General features: G+C 51.0%; 1 long non-coding RNA gene across 1 annotated transcript; it reads right to left on the reverse strand.

The window, feature by feature from the left end:
- Positions 1 to 15,669: 15,669 nt before the first annotated feature.
- Positions 15,670 to 21,842, reverse strand: LOC146817338 (uncharacterized). Its single transcript, XR_014962536.1, has 3 exons — positions 21,714 to 21,842; positions 20,075 to 20,330; positions 15,670 to 15,848 (listed from the first exon to the last, which is right to left on the reverse strand). It is a non-coding gene; the product is annotated as an uncharacterized LOC146817338 (long non-coding RNA).
- Between the last annotated feature and the right edge of the window lie 1,715 nt (positions 21,843 to 23,557).

Here is a 23,557-nt window from a genome sequence, read left to right on the forward strand (position 1 = left end):
TCTGGCTGCTCCCGACCCGGCCTCTCCGCCCCCCCGGGCGCAAGGGTCCGGACATCAAAGGGCTCCAGACCTATATCTGGGGCGACCCTGCAACAGGACAGCAGTTGTATCCCGGAGTCAAGAGCCCTGCTGATCGGATCGCGGCTGACCCTACGGAGAAAGACTCATCTTGGAACCACGCTCTGAGCCCTGCTGACTACGTCGCGGCTCCACCGTGCTTAAAGACCTTCACGAACCTTTGGGGCCCTGCTGACGCTGTCGCGGCCTGACCTTGTTGAACTTGCCATCAGAGCCCGGCTGACCTCGTCGCGGCTCGGCCGAAGCGGACCTACCACCGGAGCCCTGCTGACTGTGTCGCGGCTCGACCCAAGCGGAACTACCACCCAAGCCCTGCAGATACCGTCGCGGCTCTCCACGTCTGAGCTGCTTTGAGACCAGCACCTGCCGCTCCGATCCCCGGAGCCACCTTCGGCCTAACGCAAGGTCTGGCGCAGAGCTTCCCCGTACCAGGCTGGTACTAAGACTGTCCCGCTACCCTGTCCCTACAAAGACATTGAGACTCTTTCTGGATCTCTCGATCCCCCTGTAAATATTTTGAATGTGCTACTATTGATAAAGTACCTAGATAAGCAACTGATACGGAGTCCTGTGTGGTGGTGTTACTGGGCCTAGTACGATCATAGGAGAAAGACCTCTCCTAGGAGGCTTCTCAGCAGCGCTCGGCTATAACTTTGCGGTGGGAAGGTGACCCGGAGTGGGCCCCCTGACTCCCCGGTGGTCCTCCCTCCAACATTTGGTGGCCAGCGACGGGATCCGAGCCAGACGCAATCGTACAGGCAAGTAACGCACCCGCTGCCTAACCAGACGGAAAAAGAAAGAGAACCATGAGCAGCCAAGAAACAACCGTGGCCACAACCTTCCAGCAAGAAAGGTTGGAAGAATACACCCACAAAGAATTGAAACAATTCTGCAAGGACAAAGGGATCCCAACCACAGGATTGGGCACCAAGGAAGAAATGCAGAAAGCCCTGAAAGCCTGGGCAGAATCCGAGGCCACTCCACCCCAAGGCGAAGGGACCTCGGCCCGGGACGAAAACCTGCCGCCGACCATGACCCCGGCAGATGGGGGACGAAGCATCCCGGAAGCCGGCCTATCCCACGAAGAAATGCGAGAATGGGAGAGGGACCGGACACACGAATTGGAACTCGCACGACTCCGGCTGGACGGTGAACTCCTGCTGGCGGAGAAAAAGTTGGCCTTGGAGCAACTACGGCTGCAGGAGGAAATCGAAGAAAAGAAACGGCATCGAGAACTAGAAGAGAAACGGCTAACCCTCGAGCACGAGAGGGGCCTCAAGGAACTCGAACTGAAATCCAAAACGGGGGAGACCAGCACCCCCGGATCCCGGGACGCTCTGCCACTGACCGAGCCAAAGGTTCATATCCCCAAGGATGTCGTCAAGGAGTACTATAAAAACGACGACATCCAGCAATGGTTCCGAGCATACGAGGTAGCCATGACCTCCCATCGGGTACCCCGGAAGGATTGGGGTGCTGGCCTATGGGGGAGGTTCCTCAGCGAGGGCCGGGATACCCTGCTGCAACTCCCCGACGCGGTGATGACCTCGTACGACCACATGAAAGAGGCCCTACTCACCCGCTACGGACTATCAGCCGAGATGTACCGGCAGCGCTTCCGGGACTGCAAGAAGCTCCCCGGTACCACATGGGTCGAATACGTGGACTTCTTCAGCAGAGCCTTTGAAGGGTGGATAAGAGGGAGCAAGGTCACCTCGTACAACGAACTGTTCGACCTCATTGTCTGGGAGCACCTCGCCAACAACTGCTTTGTCGAACTAAGGCAACACCTCCTTGACAGCAAACTGACCGAGCCCCGGAAGCTCGCCGCCGAAGCCGACCGATTGGTCAACACCCGGGTCCCCCGGAACCCCGTAGGGGACTACCAACGGAGTACCACGGGACCTCCTCGCCAGCGAGGCGGAGGAGGAGGGTCCCACCGCAGTTGAGAATTCCCGGCCGGGCCGCCCCGAAGCCCGCCACGAGGCCAAGCCGCCAACCACACGTCCCTGACCCTGGTCCGTAGGGGGACCCCCATCGCCAGGCCTGGACCCCGACCAACAGTGACCTGCTTCGGCTGCCAACAGACAGGCCACTATGCGAGCGACCCGGCCTGCCCCGTGAACCGACGAAACGGGACCGCTGGGCCCCCTCCCCGACAAATATCCGCTGCAGCCCTGGGGGAAGCAGAAGAAGAGGAGGAAAACCGCGACGTCGGGTCCACCGAGTGGGAACCGGCTGCCATGTCACGCGTATGCCTGGGCACCCGAGAAATGGTGCCCCGAGCCCCCATCCCGAGCAACACCCAGAAGTACCAGCAGTGGGTCACCATCAATGGGCAACGGGCCAAAGCCCTCCGTGACACTGGGGCCAGTGTGACCGCTGTCCGCTGCCACCTGGTGACCCCCGAACAGATCCTGCCGCATGTCCTATGCCCTGTCCGGACTGCGGACAACACCGAAAGCATGTGCCGGATGGCCCGGATCCCCTTCGAGTGGGGAGGAGTGTCAGGCACCCTGAAAGTAACTGTCCGCGGCGACGCTCCAGTGGACTGCCTCCTGGGGAACGACCTGGGGAGCTCCCCCTGGGCCCAGGTGGAGCGCCGAGAGCATCTGGGGATGCTAGGGCTGCCCGAATGGGCCTGCGCCACCACCCGGTCCATGACCGCCCAACCAGCCGCTGCAGCGCCCCATCGAGCCTGTGGGTCCAGAACTGCTACCCTCCTCCGGCACGGAGGAGCCTGACGATGAGGCCGGGCCATCCGAACTTTCCCCCCACGAGGCCGCCTCCCTCAGCGAGATCCCCGAGCTGGCCCAGTGGTGCCACGACGGGGGCCCCACCCGCGAACAGTTCCAACAAGAACAGAAGGCCTGCCCGTCCCTCGAGGGGGCCCGACAGCAAGCGGCCGCCCAGGCCACGGGGGACCCCACGGGAACCCACTGGATCTATTGGGACAATGACTTGTTATATAGCGAACAGAAAGTCGCCGAACTAGGAGCCGGCCGTGTGTTGGTGGTTCCCCTCCGATTCCGAGAGTTTCTCCTGAACCTGGCGCATGACGTGCCCCTCGCCGGACACCTCAGGCAAGACAAGACCTACAGCCGCTTGGTGACCCATTTTTATTGGCCCCGAATGCGGAGAGACGTGGACCACCACTGCCGGTCCTGCCAGACCTGCCAAGCCAAGCGGGAAGACTGGGGGTCGAGTCAAGGCCCCCCTCCAACCATTTCCAGCCGTCCACACCCCGTTCGAACGGGTAGGGATCGACATCATGGGGCCCCTCGACCCCCGAACCGCCCTGGGCCACCGCCTCATCCTGGTACTGGTCGACCACACCACCCGATACCCAGAGGCCATCCCCCTCTGAACTGTGACAGCTCCAGTGGTGGGCCGGGCCCTGATGGGCATCTTCTCCAGGGTGGGGTTCCCCCGAGAAGTGGTGAGCGACAGGGGTACGAACCTCATCTCGAAATACATGAGATCCCTCTGGCAGCAATGTGGGGTCACCTACAAGTTCACCACCCCTTACCACCCCCAGGGGAACGGACTGGTCGAGCGGTTCAACAGAACCTTGAAAGGAATGATCAAGGGCCTGGAAGAGCCCCTGAGGAGGAGATGGGACGTCCTGCTGCCATGCCTCCTGTTCGCCTATCGAGAGGTTCCACAGAAATCCCTGGGCTTCAGCCCCTTCGAACTGTTGTATGGGCACCCCGTCCGAGGGCCCCTCAGCCTGGTCAAAGAGGGCTGGGAGGCGAGCGTCCAAGATACCCCCCCCGACGTCTACAGGTACCTCTTGACCCTGCGGAACCAGACTCGGAAGTTCCGGGCCCTGGCAAAAGCCAACCTCGAAGCCAGCCAAGAAGACATGAAACGCTGGTATGACGAAAATGCCTCGACCATCGAGTTCGAGCCGGGCCAGCAAGTCTGGGTCATGTCGCCCGTGGACCCCTGTGCCCTTCAGGACAAATGGACCGGGCCCTTCAAGGTGGTTGAGAAGAAGAGCCCCGTCACCTACTTGGTCGACATGGAGTCCCCAAGGAACCCCCTCCGGGTCCTACACGCCAACCGGCTCAAACCCCACTTTGCCCGAACCGAACTAAGCCTGCTGCTGGCTACCGACGATGGGGGCGAAAGCGACTCCGAGCCCCTACCCGACCCCCTGGGGTCCTCAGACCAAGACGGCTCCATGGAGGGCGTCAAACTCTCCACCACCCTGACCCCAGAACAGCACCATGACTGCCGGCAGCTGCTGCAACCCTTCGCTGCCCTCTTCTCTCTCACGCCCGGGGTGACCCCCTGGTGCGTCCACGACGTGGATACCGGGGACAGCCCCCCTGTGCGACACCGCGCCTACAGAGTGCCCGACCGAGTCCGAGCCTGCATACAAACGGAGGTCTCCAAGATGCTCGCCCTCTGAGTCATCGAGCCATCCGACAGCCCGTGGGCCAGCCCTGTGGTCTTGGTGCCGAAGGCCGCCGCCCCCGGCACCCCCCCGGAACTCAGATTTTGTGTGGACTACAGGGGCCTAAACGCAGTCACCAAGACCGATGCCCACCCCCTGCCACGGGCAGACGAGCTGATTGACCGCTTAGGGGCCGCCCGCTACCTAAGCACTTTTGATCTCACCGCTGGGTACTGGCAGATCAGGCTCACCCCCGGCGCCCAGGAACGATCCGCCTTCTCCACCCCCAATGGGCACTACCACTTTCGGGTGATGCCCTTCGGTATGAAGAACGCCCCAGCGACCTTCCAGAGACTGGTGAACAAGGTCCTGGCCGGACTAGAAGCCTTCAGCGCGGCCTACTTAGACGACATTGCATTCTTCAGCAACCACTGGGCCGCGCACCTAGGACACCTCAGAGAAGTCCTGGCCGCTCTCCAAAGGGCCGGGCTCACGATTAAGGCCAGCAAGTGTCAGATCGGTCAAGGATCAGTGACCTATCTGGGCCATCAGGTGGGGAGTGGCCAGGTGGCACCCCTCCAGTTGAAGGTCGATGCCATCCAGGCGTGGGAGCCCCCCGCCACCCAAACAGCTGGCCGGGCCTTCTTAGGCCTCACAGGCTACTACCGGCGATTTATCAAAGACTATGGCAGTATTGTGGGCCCCCTCACGGAGCTCACTTCCAAAAAGCAGCCCAAGACGGTGCACTGGACACCCCGCTGTCAGACCGCTTTTGAAACCCTCAAGGCGGCAATGTGCGCTGCCCCTGTACTACAGGCCCCTGACTAGGGCAAGGAGTTAGTGGTTCAGACAGATGCCTCGGAGTACGGGGTTGGGGCGGTCCTCTCCCAGATGGACACCGAGGGCCTCGACAGACCTGTGGCCTTCATCAGCCGCCGACTGCTGCCCCGAGAACAGAGGTGGAGCACCATCGAGCGGGAGGCCTTCGCCGTGTTATGGGCTCTCAAAAAGCTCTGGCCCTACCTTTTCGGCACCCACTTCCGAGTCCAGACTGACCACCGGCCCCTGCGGTGGCTAATGCAGATGCGGGGCGAGAATCCCAAATTGTTGCGATGGTCCATCTCGCTGCAAGGGATGGACTTCACCGTAGAGCACCGGCCCGGCAACGATCCCGCCAATGCCGACGGCCTATCCAGATTCTTCCGCCTCGGCGAGGAGAACCCCCAAGGAGATGGGTGACTCTCCCTGCCTTCAGCTGGGGGAGACGCTTGTTGGAGCCGGCCTCGTGGCGTGGTCCTGTTCCCCCTCGCCAAGCCGCACGAGGTCCCCTGCACCTCGGGGCTCCTCCATTTTGGATTGTACGTGACTCTGCGCACCAGCCTACGTGACCTCGCTCAACCCGGCCTCGGCCCCAGCAAGCCCCGACATCAAGGCACCAACAACTGGCCAGGGGGTACCACGTGAACACTTCCCCACTCCCGGCGGAGGGCAGTATCGATGGGACCCCAACCGTCCTCCCACACCTAGGTGCGATCGCCCCACAGCTCTCCTGGGCCTGGCGCCTCTCCTGCTGAGCGTCTGGCCGCTCCCGACCCGGCCTCTCCGCCCCCCCCGGGCGCAAGGGTCCGGACATCAAAGGGCTCCAGACCTATATCTGGGGCGACCCTGCAACAGGACAGCAGTTGTATCCCGGAGTCAAGAGCCCTGCTGATTGGATCGCGGCTGACCCTACGGAGAAAGACTCATCTTGGATCCACGCTCTGAGCCCTGCTGACTACGTCGCGGCTCCACCGTGCTTAAAGACCTTCACGAACCTTTGGGGCCCTGCTGACGCTGTCGCGGCCCGACCTTGTTGAATTTGCCATCAGAGCCCGGCTGACCTCGTCGCGGCTCGGCCGAAGCGGACCTACCACCGGAGCCCTGCTGACTGTGTCGCGGCTCGACCCAAGCGTAACTACCACCCGAGCCCTGCAGACACCGTCGCGGCTCTCCACGTCCGAGCTGCTTTGAGACCAGCACCTGCCGCTCCGATCCCCGGAGCCACCTTCGGCCTAACGCAAGGTCTGGCGCAGAGCTTCCCCGTACCAGGCTGGTACTAAGACTGTCCCGCTACCCTGTCCCTACAAAGACAATGAGACTCTTTCTGGATCTCTCGATCCCCCTGTAAATATTTCGAATGTGCTACTATTGATAAAGTACCTAGATAAGCAACTGATACGGAGTCCTGTGTGGTGGTGTTACTGGGCCTAGTACGATCATAGGAGAAAGACCTCTCCTAGGAGGCTTCTCAGCGGCGCTCGGCTATAACTTTGCGGTGGGAAGGTGCCCCGGAGTGGGCCCCCTGACTCCCCGGTGGTCCTCCCTCCAACAGAGTGGGCCAGTCAGTGAGAGAGATTGGGAGAGTCAGTGAGAGTTTGTCAGTGAGAGTGAGTCAGTCAGTGAGAGTGAGTCTGTCAGTCAGTGAGTGTGAGTCAGTCAGTCAGTGAGAGAGAGTGAGAGTCAGTGAGAGTTTGTCAGTGAGAGTGAGTCAGTCAGTGAGAGTGAGTCTGTCAGTGAGAGTGAGTCAGTCAGTGAGAGAGAGTGAGAGTCAGTGAGAATCTGTCAGTGAGAGTGAGTCAGTCAGTGAGAGTGAGTCTGTCAGTGAGAGTGTCAGTGAGAGTCTGTCAGTCAGTGGGAGTCTGTCATTGAGAGTGAGTGAGTCAGTCAGTCAGTGAGAGAGTGGGTCAGTCAGTCAGTGAGAGAGAGTGAGAGTCAGTGAGAATCTGTCAGTGAGAGTGAGTCAGTCAGTGAGAGTGAGAGTGTCAGTGAGAGTCTGTCAGTCAGTGAGAGTTTGTCAGTGAGAGTGAGTCAGTCAGTGAGAGTAAGTCAGTCAATAAGTGTGAGTCTGTCACTCAGTGAGCATGAGTCTGTCAGTCAGTGAGGGTGAGTGAGTTTGTCAGTGAGAGAGAGTGGGAGAGTCTGTCAGTGAGAGTCTGTCAGTGAGAGTGAGTCAGTGAGAGTGAGTCAGTGAGAGTGAGTCAGTCAGTCAGTGAGAGTGAGCGAGTCAGTCTGTCAGTGAGAGTCTGAGAGTTAGAATGAGTCAGAGAGAGTCAGTCAGTCAGTGAGAGTGAGTCAGTCAGTGAGTGAGAGTGAGTGAGTCAGTTAGTGAGTGAGAGTGAGTGAGTCAGTCAGTGAGTGAGAGAGAGTGGGAGAGTCAGTCAGTGAGTGAGAGATAGTGGGAGAGTCTGTCAGTGAGTGTCTATCAATGAGAGTCTGTCTGAGAGTGAGTCAGTCAGTCAGTCAGTGAGAGAGAGTGGGAGAGTCAGTTAGTGAGAGAGTGGGAGAGTCAGTCAGTGAGAGTCTGTCAGTGAGAGTGAGTCAGTGAGCGTCTGTCAGTGAGAGTGAGTGAGTCAGTCTGTCAGTGAGAGTCTGTCATTGACTCTGTCAATGAGTGAGAGAGAGAGTGGGAGAGTCAGTCAGTGAGTCAGTGGGAGTGTCTATCAGTGAGAGTGAGAGTCAGTGTGAGTGAGAGAGTCAGTGAGTCAGTGAGAGGGAGAGAGTCAGTGTGAGTGAGTCAGCATGAGTGAGAGTGTCAGTGAGAGTGTGAGAGAGTGAGAGTCTGTGAGAGAGTCAGTGAGAGTGTGATAGTCAGTGAGAGTGAGTCAGCCATTAATGCAAGTCATTTGCAGTTAGGGTGAGCACTCTAAAGCTCAACTTTCATTGTGACAATGGTTCGAATATAAAACCCATACATGTTTGCAGAGTTTTACGATTTGTGGCTATTCCTAATGCTCTGAGGATACTACAATATTTTATGCAAATAAATACATGACAAACAAATAAAAGAAACAATTATAGTGAAGACTTGAATCCGCATGTTCTGAAAACCTGTAATTTCCCATCTTTCAAAAGAGCACAAGCAGCAGCTGATTTAAAGCACTCATGCTTGTGCTCGTCATTGCTAATTTATATTAATCAATTTCATTTTAAAGTAATTCAATTAAGATAGAGAGACAGCACATCGGGTAAGGATTACAACCACCTGAGAAAACACGTTAAACTTTTATCTTATCAAGCCCGGGAGTGGTGCGTGCGTGCGCGCACATGCATGCAGTCTTCACTTTTTCAAGCACTGCACTCGTGCTTGTGGCACGCCGCAGCGCGCTCCCGCAAGGTGGATACCGCCACAAGCACAAGTGCAGTGCTTGAAAAAGTGAAGAATGACTGCTAAAGGCCCTCCTATCAGCGCATGCGCGCTGCGTAGGCGAGACCTAAAAATAAACCATTCCATTTAACTCGAAAACTGTGTATTTCACTACAACACTATTGATTTTATGTTTATAAGTTCATTGATGGGATTGCTGTTGTTCCTCTGTAGTTGCATGAAATCTATGTCGCTGTGTGACATGTAAATGGAGAGCATTTGCTCTCCATGTTGTTTCGAAATTAACATCAAAGTGCTGTTGGGGCAGAGCACAGACATGTCAGCATGCAAAGTTTTGCTGTAGAGCATTATTCTAAAGGTTTGACTAACAACATGTTGGTGTGCATTCCATCATTTTCATAAATACGATGATTCGTAAGTGGCATACATAAAGCTGGAAACATAGTGCTTAATTGATGGCATGTTAAAGAAGAGACTCACTGATAGATTCGTTTTTTCCAAATGCATCTTACACCAATGCACGCTATCAGGAAAGTAAAGTTTTCCTGTCTCTCAAACACAGTAAGGGGCCGATTATGATGAGTGTGGGAAAGCCTCCGACCTCAGGTCAGAGGCTTTCCAACACTTATTGCTGGTTTCAATTCCGACCGGCTGATTATGTTACAGCCGGTCAGAATTGAAACTGGCTGGTCATTTCAGCTGGCTTCCAACAGGCTCCTGGAGACTGGCCCGAAATCCAAATGGAAAGCGTTTTCGCCTTCTGGATTACGATGCGCGGTTTCCTTCAGGGTTTCCATGCCGGGCTTTCTGACTTGGAAACCCTGTCGGAAAGCATGTTTTGGGGCCTTCTGTTTTTTAGCCTCCGATTGGGGGACGAGGGGACGCCATTTGTGCCCCCTTATTGATCCCTTGAAACTTGTAGCAGGCATCTTGAGATGCCTGCCATGGGGTGCAGGTATGAACACGGACTCCCATTCCTCTATTGGAGCTTGTGTTATGGCTGATTTACGACTGTAACATAAGCTCCCATAGAGGAATTGGAGTATGTGACCACACCATGTGAGGTTGCATCGTGATTCGGCAGTAGGTACCTGGGATCACCAACCAGAGATTGGTCGGTCCCGTTTTTGCAACAGAGTTGGGCGGACACAAGTCCGCCCGAGATCAAAATAAGCCCCTAAGTGTTATTAAGTATTGACATGTGTACTTGAACCATAGGTACTTCCAGTACACACACATTTCCAGACAGGCCTGCTCTCTCCATGAGCAAAGTGAAGTAAAACACCACATACAGCATATTGCCAACTTTTGGAAGCAAGAAAGAGGGACGTTTAAAAAACAAATCCAAGGAATTTTTGGGCTTGCATTGAATTGGAGGCAATTTTAGGTAGAAGACAGCTAAAACAAAGCTGTATTTGGTTTAAAAAATCATGATTCACTTTGCTGAGACAGGTATGTTGGCACGTATGACATTGGTAGAAATGGAAATGCATGCAAATATTCTTCAAGCACAGAAACACTTTGGCAATGGGGCCGACATGAATAAGGGTGCTATCCAGTACTGTAAGTGGGATAAAAAAGTTTGAGAGGGTTCTCTAAAAAAGGCAAGGGAAATGAAGTGTAACTAGGAATATTTTATTAGAGGCGCAGCCTTAGTAATACGAAACGCCCTGCTTACATGATTGTAATCCCTTCATCTCAATTATTTTCAGGGATAAAAATGGAAGTACTCCCCAGGCCAGGATTTCAGCCCCCCCTCCAAAAAATAGTAATATAGTGGGGAGCCGCGGCCAACAGACAATAATCTAAGGGAGCCGTGGGTTGAAAAGGTTTGGGAACTACTGCTCTAAGCAATACACGTACATGTATGAGGATCTGGGATCTTCCCATAGAAAAGATAAAAGAGATCGATGTAGAAATTTACACTCGCAGGTTAGTGATTAGCATTTTGTAGTATTACTAAAGTACTACAAATGCAGTTTGAGAATAGGGCCCTGTGTAGTAAAGTAAGACTAGTACTGGGCTATTCACAAAAGTAACTTGCACTTGTGAGTAAATTTACGTGTGGAATTTACAACTGCATTCACTACTTTTGGCTATTCACAAAATCCAAATGTAAAATTGTTCAAAAATGTAGACAAACACATCTCCACCCCCTGAAAAGGAAAATTGGAGCTAAATTTATAAGTCTAAGTTACTACGTCCAAAAAAGAAATAGCAGTAAGTCCAGGACTAAACATGGCCCACAACTGATACTGTGACATCCCAATAGAAAGTAATAAAGACAGGGACTTTAACTAAAGCCCAATAGAAAATAATGTTAAATGAAATGCAATTATTTAAAATAGTTAAAAATATAAATAAATATAATTTAGTGTTAAAATATTATCTAACAATACAACACGCATATAATTTAATTAGACAATATTTTAACAACCTTTTTTGAATGCATAAATTAATGTAACATTGATTTTTAATTTTTCTTTTCATTATAATATAATTAAGCCACATTTAATGCGTTTCATACATTATACATCTGGCCCTCTGTACTCGCCATCTGGATACAGTACCCCCATGAAACTGAGGGGATGAGGCACCCAGTTCGGTGGTCCCACCCAGCTCTTCTCTCACTAGTGGAAGCTCATTACCAAGGATTTAGCCAATGGGCATCTGGGGACTGACAGTGACCCTCCTTTGAGCCAGTTCTTCGTCCCATTCCAGGGTACCAGGGTACCAGGATGATAGAGCGGAAAAAGTCGTGCATACGGGCCTGGGGTGCCCTACATACCAGTTTTGGCTGTGCCTACACTTGTGACCCACTGAATTAACAGATGAATTGTTGATTTTGCAGGCATGCATTGAATGTAGCAGGACTATTATCCTAATTCAAACTCTTTCGAATGTACTTCTTTAGAATCTAAAGTCTTCAATTTGGTGAAGTAACTTCATCTGAAAAGCAGTTTATCAACCTCAACAGAGATTAGTGGTGAGTTGAGTCTGCTCTGAATAATACGACGATAGATTTTGCTGGTTGCATTTTGAGCATGTTCACATATAGGTATTTGTGTGGTGCAGCGCTATTTTGGGATTAAAGGAGTGCTGAGTGTGAATAGATAAGACTGGTTGCCTGGCCTAGGATGAATCATCATAGGGAATGAACGATTCCTAAAAAAACATAGAGACAGATGGAGTGTATACAGTAGAACTGCCAACAAAAACAAAACTTCCACTGTGTGAGGAGGGGTGTGGCCTTGGAGGGGGCAGGACCTCATGCTGAAAAGTACATACGAAGCACTTTTGCCCCAGTCCTATCCCCAAGGCCCCCACTCCAGGAAAAGAGAATAACTGTGCTGAGGCTGGGGCCAAGATCCTGGTGTGTTTCCACACTCCTTAATGGATGTCAGCAATTCAAAGCCTTCGAAAACGAACTGGAAATCCACTGTTTACATCGGTTTCCAGCTCATTTTCCCTAATACCATGTGATATGAGCTCCTCACCAGTTGACTATGTGGAGGGAGTCAATATTGTGTGACATACGGTGGCACTGTGTGAGTTGACAAGTCTGGTAGCATGTTGAAAGTGGGTTTGCCCATCGATGAACATGGAGATAATACCAGTGCCTCATTGGAGCCCGTGGTTTCCAGGTACTTGGCACCCGCACTTAATTGGCATAGCCTGCACTTATGACAGTCTGCCACATGGTGGCAATGTTTGTAATTTAGAGGTGAGCACTACTACAGGTGTTTAATAATTCCATATACATTAATAAAAATGAGTAATGACTGCCACCCATAACATTCTCATAACTTTGAGGGCCTAAAATGGTCTGAATTGTCTCACTTGTAGGAATGTGGTGGTTTATAGTTGCGTTGGTTCTGTCATTGCAAGCGCTGGCAGGGGCGATGGGTGGTGTAAGGGGCAGTAGGCTCCTGGCAGGGGCCATAGCATATTTGTTTTACAAGTCAAGCACTGGTTAATACAGAGCAAACATAACGATATCCTGTATGAGACAGTGGGCAAACGTATATTTCGCTTAGACTTCCATAATGAAAACAGCCTATGTGTAGCTGTGAATGGATTCTAAAGCACAAGGGGAAGTTATGAATAATATTTTCCTGAATATTGTCTATTTACCATATAAATTTATGCGAACAAGTATTTTTGCAAAAGCACTTTTACACCGTCAATAGATTGTTATGTAGAAAAAGCAGTGCCTTAGTGTATGTGTTCATTGTGCTGCTTCACAGGAGTGTGTAGAGCCCAACAGGAGGGTTGTGTGATTAGTTGTGTATGTAAGAGGAGGTGTGCATGTGTGATATAGTATATTTGTGAGTTATTTCTAATAGGTAATCTTCTGCCGCTGTGGCTTGAGAAACTGATCAAGGCACACTTATCACTGGTATTGTAGAATAGTCAGTGCTTAATTTGAGCCGGTGGTTTCAGGTGGCATCCACCAGCACTTATTTTTGGGGACTGGCACTTATCTTACTTCAGCAGACTAAGTATGACCCATAGCAAGAGAGGTAAAACACACCATGGGGAAACGAAGGAGGAAGAAAAAGACAGGATAAATGTGGCACGGTTCGGAAACGAGTGGACGCATGCTGCCAATCCTCAAAAAGGTGTATGGCCTGGTACTACCTATACCCCCTCCTCCCTTGTCAAGACCCAGATAATGATATGACAAGAGTTTTTTGGATGAGGGGGTCGTTAATAACCCCCTGTCGTATTCATTAACATAAAAAATTAAACAAAATTAATATCTACAATATTTACAAAATACGCACAAAACAATGAATGACATTGATTACATTGATAAGTACAGATGTCAGATGGCTAACCTTAACATAACTCTAATACAAGTTATTTCTATCCGAATCTAAAACATATCATCATCAATATTCATAACAGCAGTTACTTTTCTGCGTATCCCTATTGGAGCCTACGGTAAGGTCAATAACTGGTGTCCAATCCTTATCAAATTATGCCCGCACTCCCACCGGAGTGCGCATGCGCAGAGGGCCCGTTCACCGTGAGGGTACTTCCCCCCGGTTACCCCCATACGCTCTGTATATTATCTCCATAAGGGGCCGTTGCAGTTTTGCACCCTTTACTGGCGCCATTGTGCACGTGCGGGGTGGCCAACCAGCCTAGGTAAAGCGTAACTCCCCACTCCCCCGCACCCATCCAGTCAACCGGCTGTAACTGCCCCTGGAGTTCTAGGAGAGACCACTTATCCCTTTCCTTGGGCGACCCCATTCAAGAATGGCGCCGCCCTCTAAGGACCTTACATTTACTGCTCACCAATCATGACCTTACCGCCTGACCAAGGATTTGACTAAATATGACGATAGATGACCTGTAAAAGGAAGACACTTCTCTAGACACAAACAGAAAATTGATAGCACATTACAACTATCCATGTCCACCTGTGAACAAAAAACAAAGCATGCACCAATAAAACATTTGCTTTAGGGGATGGTGGGTGGGGAAATCGAATTACAGCCTCCTAGCGAGGCTGGTCCAGCAGGCTGAGGGAGTGAGGAGCAAAGAGGACGACTCCTATGCTCCCCAGCTTTTTATGCCCTTTTACCAGCCAGGCCTGTTCTAACCGGCCTGGCGTTGTCCCAAGGCGTGACTCGGAAGTGATCATAATCACTTCCATGTCATGTTCAAGACCCACGAACAATCGCGATCGAGGCGCCCCTGTCACGTCACTACTGTGCGCGACAGGCCCACCTCTGTGGTCGTCAGGGGCCGGCACGACCGCCATACTTTCGGCATGTCCGATGCCGGCCCTGCCTTTCTCTATGGCCTGGTACTACCTATACCCCCTCCTCCCTTGTCAAGACCGAGATAATAATATGACAAGAGTTTTTTGGATGAGGGGGTCGGTAATAACCCCCAGCCGTATTTATTAACATAAAAAATTAAACAAAATTAATATTTACAAGATTTACAAAATACGCAGAAAACAATGAATGACATTGATTACATTGATAAGTACAGATGTTAGATGGCTAACCTTAACATAACTCTAATACAAGTTATTCCTATCCGAATCTAAAACATAACATCATAAATAATCATAATAGCAGTTACTTTTCTGTGTATCCCTATTTGAGCCTACAGCAAGGTCAATAACTGGTGTCAGATCCTTATCAAATTATTCCCGCCCTCACACCGGAGTGTGCATGCGCAGAGCGCCCATTCACCGTGAAGGTACTCCCCCCCCCCCCCGTTACCTCGTACGCTCTGTATATTATCTCCATAAGGGGCCCTTGCAGTTCTGCGCCCTTTACTGCTGCCATTGTGCACGTGCGGGGTGGCCAACCAGCCTAGATAAAGCGTAACTCCCCACTCCCCAGCACCCATCCAGCCAACCGGCTGTAACTGCCCCTGGAGTTCTAGGAGAGACCACTTGTCCCTCCCCCTTGGGCGACCCAATTCAAGAATGGCGCCACCCTCTAAGGACCCTAAATTTACTGCTCACCAATCATGACCTTACCGCCAGAGGCCAGCATAGTTGACCGACTATCTGGCCCCCTCCAAATTGCTAACTAGAGGGTCATATCCTGCTTCTGAAGCCACCCAACCATGCTAGCAGATTCTCTAAAAGGATTTCATTACCTACTTTAAACAAGTGGACACCGTCTTTTAAAAAGCACGGCTCCCCCCTGATACACCCGTGGGCGATCGTCTGTAAATGAGGAGACCTAAACAACCTCTATATCTTATTGCTGATCCTCCTTACTGAGTGATTCAGTGCCTTCACAGACTCCCCCCCCCTCCATTGAAATCTGGGTACCATCTGCGACCATACTATGGTGCACCCTTGGCATGCCTTAGCTAACCAACCTACTTCCGTGATTATGGCTTCCACTAGCCCTCTTCTACCCAGATTTACCAGATCATTCCCTCCCAGGTGCAAGATAATGATACCGGGGAGAGCCCCACCCTTGCTCAAAAGGTGCACTACAAAACCCCTGAACTGACTAAAGCAGAGACTCCCTTTTCCATAAAATGACATCCTAAAACCAGCCTGCTCAGCTCTGGACTGGTAATTACCTAAAAAGAAAAATGCATTCAAACGTCTCACATATGAATGGCCAATAATCCAAACGACATGTGGTCCTGGTTTCTGTGGATGTGCACGTCCTTGCGTTGATTGTAGCTGCTGATGTGCCACCACCAGATTCCCCCCTGCGTGACAGGTTTGAGAAACTGTAAATGTAAGCAGAGAAGGAACATGCATCAGCACCGGGCAAATGTCCTACTCACAACATGTGCAGCCGCACATAGCGCTTATAACAATTGGAGGACCATCTCCCAATCCTTTTAACATTGCTGCTGTGAAAACCCCTCGCTGTCGCCTCAGTGGCAGCCCCTATTCTGAAAGAATGAGTTCCAAAGCAACCACGAGCCAAACCTGCCTTCTGTACTGCCATATCCATGACTCTCTTAAACTGAAACCTTGTGAGCAGGGTACCATCCGCATGGATTAACAATGTCCCCCCCCCCCCTTGTATTAGGTCTATGCCGTAGGAATGCCTCTAACTGTGTTACGGGTAGCAAGGGTTACCATGTGCCTGATGCAGTACTACCCCTCACCACGGGCATCTTCGTCAGTCTTGGACTTCCTAATGGATATCAATAAGGCGTCGCCTTGTACCTGCGCATGCTCTAACTGCAGATCCCGTGCACATCCTGTTCATTCTGGGCCACCAATTCCCCTATCCTTAAAGCACCATAAAAAGCTAATGAAAAGGCAGCTCTGAACAGCAGAGCTTCCTCTGGGGTGCTGCAAATAAGGTCAAGAGCCCCCAGTAAAGATGTTAGCAACTCCACCCCTATCGGACATCTCATGTCTGGTGCTGACCCCTGGAGGCGCTGCCACCCTTTCAAGGCTTTCCTAACTGTGAAACTGTTGGTGGGGTCTCCCCTGTCTCTAGTTTGCGCAAAGAAAGAGATCGCTGCCACATGCCGCCTGGCTGCTGCCGCTGAGCGCCCCTCTTTGTTTAAAGCACCCAAGAAAAGCAGGAGTGCCCCCGGGTCATGCCACTTCTCTGCCCAATCCCTTCCCAAGAATGTACAATATGCCCAAAATGCCCCTTCATACGCTTTCTTGGTCCTGGGAGCTAGGCTAGCTGCCACGAGGTTCGCTAGTTGGGGGCACCAATCTGCCAAAGTACTTCTGGGAAGGATGTGGGAGTCGCTTCTGCAGAGGGGAGGTGTGCCCTGAAAACCTGCATCTTGAAGCGAGCAGCATAATTCAATACCCCGGGCACATGTTTAGCTTTAAACTGCATGTTCAATCTCATACATAACAACACTATCTCTTTCAACAGGCGGAGAATCATTTTACACCGTGCTGCTTGTTGGTTGATGCATTCGACTACAGTCATGTTACCTGACCAGAACACCACCGATTGATTACGCAATCTTTCAGGCCAAACTGTTAATGCCACCCAGATGGGGAACAGTTCCAAGAAACCGATGTTACCCGTCACCCCATTCTGCACCCACCATGCCGGCCAGCGCTGAGCCACTTCACTCATTACCGAGTATGGCACCAAATCCCACACTACCCGCAGCGCCAGTCAATAAACCTAACTCCGCAGAAGTAGTGGGTGGACCGGGCCAAACTACTCTGCCATTGAAGTCCTTCAGGAATGCCATCCAAATCCGCATGTCCTGCCTAACCTCAGCCGACAGCCTGGTGTGATGGTGTTTTTCTTTGAGACGGGTCATGGCCTGGGTGATGGAGCGGGAAAATGGTCATGCCATCGGTATGACTCTCAGAGCAAAGTTCAACTGCCCTACCGTCTGCTGTAACTGATGCAAGGTGACCTTATCTTTTTGCCAGGCATTGCTGTAATGCTGTCCTGAATTTGATAATCTTGTCTGCTGGTAACCGGAAACACCCTTGGACTGAATCTAACTCAATACCTAAGAATTCTATTGTTGTCGTAGGTCCTACTGTCTTTCCCGGCGCCAGGGGAACCCCAAAAGCCCACATGAGCGTGCAAAATTCTTGCAGTGCCCACGCACACTCCCGGGAGCCCGCTGACCCCAAGATAAGAAAGTCGTCCAGCTAGTGCATGACAAACTGGTGCCCTGTCGCCTGTTTAAAAACCCATTCTAAAAATGAACTGAATTTCTCAAAGTGAGCGCAGGAGACTGAATAACCCATGGGCATACACATATCCATGTAGAATTTACCCTGGAACTTAAAACCCAGAAGGTGAAAATCCGATGGGTGAACTGGCAACAAGCAAAAGGCAGACTCAATATCAGATTTTGCCAGCAATGCACCAGGGCCCAGGCCCCTGAGCATCTCCACCGCCTGGTCAAAGGAAGCATATTTTACACTACAAATCTCATCACTGATAGCGTCATTCAATGAGTTGCCTTTAGGTGCTGATAGATTATGTATCAACCTGAACTCTCCACCCTCTTTTTTGGGGACCACCCCCAAAGGGGAGCAGACATAATTATTTACCGGAATGCAATCAAATGGCCCAACTATTCAGCCCAAGCGCAGTTCTTTTTCAATCTTTGTTGCCGCCACGCCTGGATTGGTCCTAACAGAAAGTTGATTTTTGCATTCAGGTGCTCCTACGTAGTCAGGTGCAGGAATCCTAAACCCATACATGAAACCTTCTAGCAATGTACTAGCAGTGGAATGATAAGGGTATTTGTTCAGCCAAGGAGTTATAGCCATTACGTTAATGGGTGAGTGTGCCATGTGTTGTGCCCTTCCCTCACTCATGTTTCCTCCTTCCCTTATCTTTTGATTTTTGGAGACATTTGGACTCTGGGTGCGATGGGTTGGCACAGATAGAGCAGGCGTGTTTGAACTTGCACGTGCCTGGAGGACTAGAATGTGTGCGCCTATTAAAGTCCCAACATGTCCCTTTCCGTCCTCCCCCGCTACCTGAACTAGTGGCAGGACCTGTGGTTGGAGGTGGCCGAAAGGGCTGAAAGGATTGGAATGACTGGCCCCTGTTATTGAACTGTGAGCCCACCCCAAACTGATCTAACCACGCAATTGTGTCAACGCGGTCCCAGGAGAGGGATGGGTCAGATGCCTTGGCTTTCCTAAAATCCTTATCATACTCCTTCCAACCGATGCCCCCATACTTGTCATGAGCCATTGTGATCAGGTTCTGGTAACATGCCATCTCTGCCTATATATTAGGAAAACGTTCAGCCATCACTGCCATGAATACTGAGAAACCTCTAATCCAGTTATTCAAGTTCTCCTCAATCCTGAATTTTAACAGCTCACTTGCCCATTCTCTAGGGAGCGTCCAGTCCTTCTTTTTCTTTGCTTCCTCCCTTTCAGTTTCATCAAGAAGCAATGAGAACATACTAATATAACTTCCTGACCATATCTTTTCTTTCACCTCATGTGTGACGTGTCTTGCCAAGTGTTCCCTCTCGGTGCGGGATTCACCCACACCTAACAGAGGCAATGTTACCAGCTTACCTCCTGTAACTGCCCCAGCTGGCTCCATCAGCTTCTCCTTCGCAAGGCTGTTCACTGCCACTTCTTTGTTAATTTTGAGTGGGGATGGAATGAGAGGGGAAGGTGCACCCAGCCCTTCACCTGCCTTACCCCCAGCTGCTGCATCAAACTGAGCTACTATCTGTCTTGCTTCAGCCAGTGGGTCCTCCCCCTATGTCCTTTGCCCCCACTGATGCTGACAACATCCCTGCCTTCCCCAACCATGGAAGGACTGCGGCTAACTGTGACACTAAGTCTTGTGGAACCGGGTTTGTGCCCGCGGGGGCATCCCGCCGGAGTCACTGGATCCTGTGCACCGCTTCCTGCCGGGACCACCCTCGCAGGGACAACCGGGGCCGGGGCACCTGACGGAACACCTCCCAAAGGAACCATCCCCGCAGGAAGAACTGGGACCGGGGCACCCAAAGGAACACCTCCCAGAGGAACCACTCCCGATGGACCGGGCACCTACCCTTCACCCATGGGCTTGGGGACTGGCACAGGTGTTTTTGGTATATTCTTTTCTTTTGTGACCCCTTTCTTGGGCCTAGCCCGCTTGGGAAGGGGAGCTAGTTCTCCCCTAGGCTTGGGGGGGCACTATGGTTCACCGAGGCCTATCCACAACATCACCTTGTCCTTCGACCCTCTCCCTGAGATCAGCAAGGCTCTGCCCTAATTTATCGACCTTCTTCCATCTCCTATCCATAATAACCATCTTGCGCATCATTGTCTCCATCATGTACTCCATGCGAGAACGCTTCTCACCACGCTTTACCTTACTGGCCATTGCTTTTACCAAACTGCAGGGGTTATTCTGAACGTGCTGGCTACTAAAACAGCGTACATAATGCCACCCACTTAAGCAGGGTCAACTGGGCAGTAGCCTAAATGAACACAACCCACTGTACTTCCAGGCCTGGTCCACTGTCCAGCTCCTTACCTTACAATGCTGGAGGTACACGACCGGCCGTAAGCAACCACGCAACCAGAGCCAAGCCACACCAGCTAATCCAGTGTGTCAGGCGAGTATTCCATAGCCCACGTGGCTCCAAGAAGCGCTGGAATGCAGGCCTGTCAGTGTCCCCTTATGTATCTCCTGTTGTGCTGCCGTGGTTATTCCAACCGATATGGGCTTCCTCGTGATTTCGTCCATGTAGTGATCTTGTCCACGTTGTTGATCTCTTGATGCTTGCAATCTAAAAGCATATAGAAGAACCGATCAAGTGAACCTCCCCACCGGTCAGCACAAAAAGGCGTGACTCCCACTCTGTTACCTGTAATAAATCCCTAAAGCTACCAACAAATCTAACAGAGCAGCACTAAACCTTTGCCTAATTACAGCTAATAATCGATTTACACCAAATTGCAATCCTGAGCGTTTGAATGCTGTAAGTATGGCAAGTTTTTACACAGCGTGTTTTTATGCAGTAATAATGCCCACAGTCACTTCGAGCACCAGGTACAGTGATAAAATTCAGATCCAAAGGTGGAAGGTGCACTCATTGGGATTGAACACATTAAATCAAATAGTCCAATTAATGTGATGTTTCTTTCTTTTTAATTCTGATGATTGTAACATACTTTACGGCTACCATGCTGAGACGCGACTGTTTTTCTGAAGGATAATTTTTTGCCTTCAATTGCCTATTTCGCCATCTTTCATATGTACCATCATTATGAGTATGTGAGGGTCTGCCTTGTATATACTTCACTATATTAACAATACACAAGACGAACAAAGATCGCAAGGATTATATTTATCACTCTTGGATACTTTGTGGACTTCAGAAATAGCCCTGACGAAGTTCCTGCAAGGAACGAAACGCGTTGACTGTACGTTGCTCGTGTTACAATCATCATAATCAAAAAGAAAGAAACATCACATTAATTGGACTATTTGATTTAATGTGTTCAATCCCAATGAGTGCACCTTCCACCTTTGGATCTATGTTTTGATTTACTTTGCATCTTTGGACGACAGATGTAGGAAGTGTCTTTTGCACCAAAGTCTTTGATTATTAACAACACATGTGTTTTGGTTGAGCTGGACCTTGGTCGGTCGTTCTGTTTTCGTTTGTAAACAGTGATAAAATTCCCAAAATTGTAAGCTGTGTGCACTTGATCCTTTGTTAGCAGTTCCTCCCGCCAGCACTAACTAGCGCACTGTCCCGCCGATCACAACCGGCCCTCCCGGCTTAGAAGAATGCCCGCACTTTGTGTAAAATGATTAAACACCGTGTGCTCGACCTGACGGTATTGGAGTGCTTTATAGAAGCACCAGTTGTACTACAAATGCAGAATTTTGTTAGGCACAGGGAGATGAAATGAATACGTCCACAATCACAGGATGTTGGGCTGATTGCAGTTACCATAAACAGGGCGCTACTCGAAAAAATTCCCACAGAAACAGGAGAGCTCGCCTGACATTGGAAGGACAGCCCCTCACACAATCCTGCGTCAGCAGCAATCCCCGCTCGCAATTAGCACTTACCCCGCTAACACAACGTGCACGCCGCCACCAGAGCGCACCGCTCAGCTGTTCTGAGCCGGCTAGCTGTACCTCAAAATCCCCGACCTACCGCTGGACTAATGCAGACCGGAAAACACTGCTTCCGCTACCGCAGTCCTCACTCGGGGCCTCCGCTGCTCAACGCCAGAACTTCCCGGCAAACAGCTATCGCATGATCGTTGACCTCGATGCTTCCCGCCGCCGAACATAGGATCCTCTCCACACAGCCTGAAAAAGAAAAATGACAGCCACTCCACTCCGCGCTCTTCTGGAACGAGGAAACCTGGAAGACAAAAAGAAATTGAATTACAGCCTCCTAGCGTGGCTGGTCCAGCAGGCTGGGGGAGCGAGGAGCAAAGGGGAGGACTCCTATGTTCCCCAGCTTTTTATGCCCTTTTACCAGCCAGGCCGGTTCTAACCGGCCTGGTGTTGTCCTAACGCGTGACTCGGAAGTGATCATAATCACTTCCAGGTCATGTTCAGGACCCACGACCAATCGCGATTGAGGCACGCCTGTCACGTCACTACTGTGCGTGACAGGCCTGCCTCTGTGGTCGTCAGGGGCCGGTACGACAGCCATACTTTCGGCATGTCCGATGCCGGCCCCGCCTTTCTCATAGTAAGCCCGCCATTTCCACTTTTATTAATTTAATATCATAACATTGTATGAAATATAAAAAGTCGAAGCTGTCTCCCCGCGAGCCAAAACATGTGTAAAACAGTAGAATCTTTCGCAGGGCAAAAATAACACCTGATGCTCCCCATTGCTATCGAAGGGTAGCACTGGGGCCTGAAGCATGTTGGTATTCATACCTCGAGTTCTTATCACCTTGGCCAGGCCTCGAGGTGAGCACTTGGCTACAGTACATGTTCAGTTTTCGCTCTGAAATGCAACTCACGGAACTCTCACGTCTAGCAATGTTGTCTGAACAATATGTCAAAATCTGTCTTGAATAAACTAGTTGGAGGTGCTTACAGAATTCTTTGCATTTTAGACCTTTACCAATATCGTAAAAGAGGAGAAGTGCCTATGTTCGCACAGGTCAGCTATTAAATTAAGTACATTGTGGCGCAAAAACCTGTATGGGTACAAATTCAGTACACATTCATTAATAGTGGGGTTTTCTGTAGCATTCCAGGTCATACAAGAAGAAGTGGACCATAAACCTTGAATCCGATTAGTAAAACAAATGTACTGCACAGTCTTATATTATAGTATTTAATTGTTTTGCACTATACGACTTTGACGGTGTGTTAAAGCGCATTATAAACAAGTAATACATGTTCGCTTTGCAGGACAGCACATACAGTCTCCCTGCTAGTATCTACCAATCAATCAATAGCTTGGTAGCGTGTCTAGTCACCCGTGAGGGTCTCAAGGCGCTGTGGGCGGGTGGGACTGCTGGTTCCTCTGGGAGTTAGATTATTTGAAGAGCCAGGTCTTGAGGTTCTTCTTGAATTGGGTCAGCGACACGGATTGCCTGAGGTAGGAGGGCAGAGTGTTCAAGGTCTTGGCAGCGAGGTAGGAGAATGAACTTCCACCGGATCTAGTCTTGTGAATTCTGGGGACAGAGGTTAGGGCGAGTTGGGCGGAGTGGAATTGTCTGGCGGGTACGTGGAATGCGAGGCTGTGTTTTACGTATGCTGGACCTTTGCCGTGGAGAGCTTTGTAGGCATGTGTCAGGGGCTGGAAGATTATTCTCTTGTTGACTGGGAGCCACTGGAGTTGTCGGAGGTCTTGCATGATGTGGCTGCGGTGGGGGATGTCGAGACAAGTCTGGATGCGGCGTTTTGGACGTTTTGTAGTTTCTTCAGGTATTGCTGGGTGACGCCGGAGTAGAATGCGTTGCCGTAGTCGAGTCTGCTGGTGATCAATGCGTGGGTGATCGTATTTCTGGATTCTGAGGGATCCAT

The sequence above is a fragment of the Triturus cristatus genome, chromosome 6, assembly GCF_964204655.1.
Source record: "Triturus cristatus chromosome 6, aTriCri1.1, whole genome shotgun sequence".
Classification (NCBI taxonomy): Eukaryota; Metazoa; Chordata; class Amphibia; order Caudata; family Salamandridae; genus Triturus; species Triturus cristatus.